This window comes from Manis pentadactyla, chromosome Y (assembly GCF_030020395.1).
Source record: "Manis pentadactyla isolate mManPen7 chromosome Y, mManPen7.hap1, whole genome shotgun sequence".
Taxonomy (NCBI): domain Eukaryota; kingdom Metazoa; phylum Chordata; class Mammalia; order Pholidota; family Manidae; genus Manis; species Manis pentadactyla.
The window spans coordinates 34,510,475-34,515,620 of record NC_080039.1 but is presented as its reverse complement, the minus strand read 5'-3'; positions in this window follow the sequence as shown (position 1 = coordinate 34,515,620).

Sequence of the window (5,146 nt, the reverse complement as noted above, 5' to 3'; positions counted from 1 at the left end):
TATCCCCCCTATTTCCTGGAGTTGAATACTATAATATTGATGATTTGGATTAAGTTTATCGTAATTTCTATATAATATTGTTCTCTTTACTAGCAGTGCATGGAAATGCATTTAAAGTTATATCTTATAATTCTGCTCCTTTTTATAACCTGAAAGTGAAGTAAAAATAAAGTGTTTTGAAACAGCAGCAGACTCACTGAACCCAAGAATGGACTAACAGTTATCAAAGGGAAAGGGACTGGGGAGGATGGGTGGGAAGGGAGGGATAATGGGGGAAAATGGGAAAAATGGGGCATTACGATGAGCACACATAATGTAGGGGGTTGGGGACATGGGGAAGGCAGTATATACAGAGAAGACAAGTAATGATTCTATAGCATCTCACCACGCTGATGGACAGTGACTGTAATGGGGTACGTGGGGGGGACTTGATAATAGGGGGAGTCTAGTAACTTTAATATTGTTCAAGTAATTGTGCATTAATGATACCAAAATTTAAAAAAATTAAAAAAATAAAGTGTTTCATTAAATTACATTTTACAGGGAATGGTTAATAGGAAATTTTCATACATATGTGAAGTTTCATTTTTTAAAAAAGACATATGCTGAACGTTCAAGAGTTATTTTATACGATGAAGACAGTCACCAAAAATGCAACTTCTAACAGAAGGAAAGTGGGAAATAGTAGGAAAATGACCACTTGTGACTTCTTAAGGAAAGAAGATTTGAAAAGCTATTCGAATCACGATAAAAAGGGAGTTAAAAAAAATTTTTTTTTAAGGCATCACTATGAATAAGCCCAAACAAGCATTTGGTGTCTCTGTAAAAAAGTTTTGAAAGGTGGAGGAAGATCTGTGGAACGAAGATCAGAAAGTCAACCTCCTTCGAGTGGAACATCGTGTCTCAGGAGTGAGATTTAAAATAGCTGTCGATTACTAGGAGCTCTTTGGAGGTTATTTCACGTGAGATTTTCATATTCAGTACAATCTATAGGCTGCAGGGGAAGCTTGGGGAGTTACGAAGGGAGGTTAGCTTTGTCCCGTTCTCTTTACCGAGTGTTGTTCAAAGTCCAGCTGTCTGCCCCCCAGAGATACGGACATGATGCCCACCGGACTGTTCTTTTCCTGTATATATACGCTGGGGTGGAAATGTGGAGTATTCTGGTTGTGCGGAAGTTTAATACTAATATGAACCCATTCTGGCTTGATCCTCATGCCCAACACAGAAGAACAGTTTTACAGATTTTGAAGTTTTCTCTTTCCCCCCTCATCAAATAAACAGCCCTGGTCTTGGCTTCGAAGAGAGTGGTTGGCACACACTTTCACATCCTGGTATTCATAAAAGGGAGTCAGTGTGCGTGTGCTCAAAGCAGACGCAACAGTACGTCATCTGCTCTTACTGGTATCAGGCCAACCCCATGGACCTGAGAGGAACTTAGTAGATAAAGGCAACGTTTCTCATGGAAATGGGAAATGATGCTCTTTTTATAGGTTCCACAGTAGGAAAAAATCCTGTTGTAAGTTTGAAGCTGACATCCTCATGTAAGCCAACATGCTGCTGGCAGAACAGCCTGGCACATGAGCCACCGACCAGGCCTTTCACTGTCCCAGCGTCCACACAGCCTGGTATCTCTGTGCCACCTGCACGTCCCTACTTGACTTCTGCTGCCCTGCATGTTTCCACTTAAAAATCACCACCTATGAGTCACTCATTATTCACTCTTGTGATTTAGAGATTTTTTTGGTGAGGTTTTCAAAAATGATGTGGTTTGAGAAATATGTATTTGCTATACTGGATTTTTTCTTTCCTGATTATTTTGATGATTCCTCCTAAAACACACACACACACACACACACACACACACACACACACACACACACATTCCTTATTCTTGTTCAAATATGCCACATCTCTGTTTTCTTCTTGCAAAACGCTCTGAGAGAGTTGTCTGGATTCATGTACCCCTATCTCTCCTTTGCAATTCTCCCCTGAATCTACTCCAAAGCCTAGGACAGAATGAAGCTTCCATAAAGGTTATGTGAGCTGTAGTATGAAGAAGTTTGGTCCATGACTGACCAGGATGCACCCACATTTCAATGACCTCCACAGGATTAAATGCAATGGATAAGTAATGTCAAGTTCTCCCTGTAGGAGACAGTCTGCAGGAGGCACATGCCATGTGCCACCTCTGGGATGAAACTTCACATGTGATTGTGTGAGAAACCCCTGTTTTTTCCCTCTGCCATGAGAATGGGCACATCCCACATAAAGAGCTGTTTCCTCAGCTTGGGCCCTTGAAAACATGGAGCAGGGCCTTAGACAGCTGCAGTTAGCATGGTCATGAGGGCAAAATAAATATTGAGTTATGTAAACCGCCACTGAGGATGGGTGCCTGATACGTCAGCCAAGTGGCAGATAAAAGTGCCTCATGTATTTCTCACATGTCATACTGTCCAGATGCAGGCTCAACACCGTGCGCCCCAAACCTTCCCCAGTTTACTCTTCTGAGCCCTAGAAATGTCCAGCCTTCAAAATCTTGCAATGCCCACTGACTCTCTACCTCCCACGATGTGCATTCCATCTGATCGTGAAGGGAGCAGACATTTCAACATGTTTGAAGAAACCAGAGATACCCATCGTTACTCAGATCAATGGCCACATCCTCACCCCTTGCTCCATTCAACATGATTCCTGCGAGGTTTCCCTGCCCCCCTCCATCCACCCTGCCCAGCTACTGTCAATATATCATCTATACAGTCCTGTTAAAGTTTAGTTAGAACATGGCATTTCTCAGCTCAAAACCCATGGATGGCTTCCTATTTTGCTAAGAGTAAGAACCCACATTTCCAAAACGTGTACATGTGTCCACAATTCTCTTGTGTGCATGTGATATCATGGTGTACAGGGAACCCCCTGAGAAACTAGAACCAATTATTTCTTAAATGGCTTGGCAATGGTGTGTTTCTTTTTTATGCTATGCTTGTCTTACTGCAATGAAACGGCTGTGTTTGGCCAAGTTACCTAAATCTTCTGTATCTCCATTTCCTTATCTGTCACTCAGGGCTTGTTATACCTGTTTCAGAGGGTGGATATAGAATCTAAAGAGAGATGTGTAATGCAACTAGACCAGGATTTATTATGGAGCTTTTCATTACATTTGAAATATTCTCAAATTTCTATTTAATTTTTCCTTGATGCTTCTCTTTTTTTTTTTGTAAGATATTTCCAAATTCCAAATATAGGAGCATTTTCTAGTTCTCTTCTTGCATATGACACATTACCTAACTGGTAATATCTGCATGATTTTACTCATGATTTTTCACATGTCAAGCTTCAGCAGACAGAAAATTGTGATTTGCCTTTTAAGGTCCAAGTATCCTGTGCTGTTCTGTGCAATTGTTTAGATACGTGAATTCGTTCAAGTGGATGAATTGTGTCTTCCCAATTTCTTATCATCTTTACTGAGACTTCCCTGGAATTTTCTATGAGTCCTGAAAGAGGCCTGTGAACACCTTGAGCTCTAACTCTGGGTTCGTAGCACTGTCAATATCTGCTCTGGTGATTTCAGGATCTTGTGTTCGTCCACCAGCTTTTCTGTTCTTGTACCTTCCTGGCATATTTCATCTCTCATTCTCATCCAGGGTCCCTTTTTTCCCCCTCTTGTGTTTTTTGTCATTTTCTCTGATATCACTAGAACCAAAGGCGCTTATTCACATCTCTTGCTGGTCGGGTCTGGGTTCATTCTATCCTCCTGTGCACAAAGGTGTTGCAGCTCAGAGACGGCTTTCTTATTGAAAATCTCAGAGCAAATAATAAGGGCATGCTCGGCCTTTGCCCTTAATTCTCACCCAGTGGGGATGCAGTGACAAACAGGTCAATGGTCCAAAGGGGGGTAGCCTAACACCCTACAGCCTTGAGAGCAGGAAGACAATACTTTCTCTGTGTATACAGGGAAGGATGCCCGGTCTCATAGGATCTTCTTACTCCAGCCCTTTGGAGTGTAAATGAACTCTCTCTAAGAGCCCAAAACACCCTGTCTTTTTGTTACCAAGCAGAAATGGCCAGTAGGTCATGAGGTCACCCCTCCCTGCAGTGTAAATGTCCCTGAAGTGGACACAAGTCTTCCGTGGGGCTTCCTCAAGGGATACGTCTGGGCTGTACCCATTTGCTTTTGGGGGAGATAAGAGAAGTTTATTAACCTGTTGCGTTGGAACAATTATTCCCCTCATTAGAGAAACAAATGGCTACCTATCTAAGCCCCATGGAGTATGAAAATGTTTCTAGAAGAAGTGAAAGCAAATATTTCCTCATTTTCTATCGTATACACTTCAGTGGCCCAGCTCAAGCGAGCTTGCTCTTTACAGGAACGCTGCAGAAGCCAGGAAGTATTTCCCCAGAATGTTTTTATGATTTTCGTGGTACATCCCTTCCCAGTCTTTTCTGCCTCCTTTACATCTAAGAAGCAAGTCTAGTAAGTACAATATATTGGTCACCTTTTATTCAGTCTGATTCTGCTTCTTGCATAGAGGTACTAGCACATTTTAATTCATTTCATCACTGTACATGTATATATGCACAGAGACAGGTGATATAGATACAAAATAGGCACATTATATATAAAAACACATACAATGTCATAGGTTGTATGTATGTACAAACACACATTGTCAATGATTATCTTTTTTCCACCTTTTACATTCTTTTCAATTAGCTCCAAAGATATTGACTGTTAATAATTTCATAATGACATCCCTCCTGATGTCACTATGTTACTAATGTATCAAAGTCTCTTATTAACTCAGTTTTTACTCACAGATAATACAAGGACATTAGAAAAATTGTACTGTGTCCATTTCAAGTACATCATTGTTGCGTTCAGCCGTATACTCATTTTTGAAATCTGTTACATCAGTACCAACTCTTTAATCTCAGGATCATATTGTTTTCTGGTGTATTTGCCAGTTTTCATTGATTTTGATTTTCAGCCCTCCGTGTCCTCTCTATCTTTCAACTGAGGTGCATTTCTGCTCCCTCCATTTCTCTAAGTATCCACTCTCTATGACAGATTCTCTTAGATTTGGGTTGTCTGAAAATATCTTTCTTTCTTTCAACTTAGTAAGTCAGCTTGACAGTAGAACATGTTACT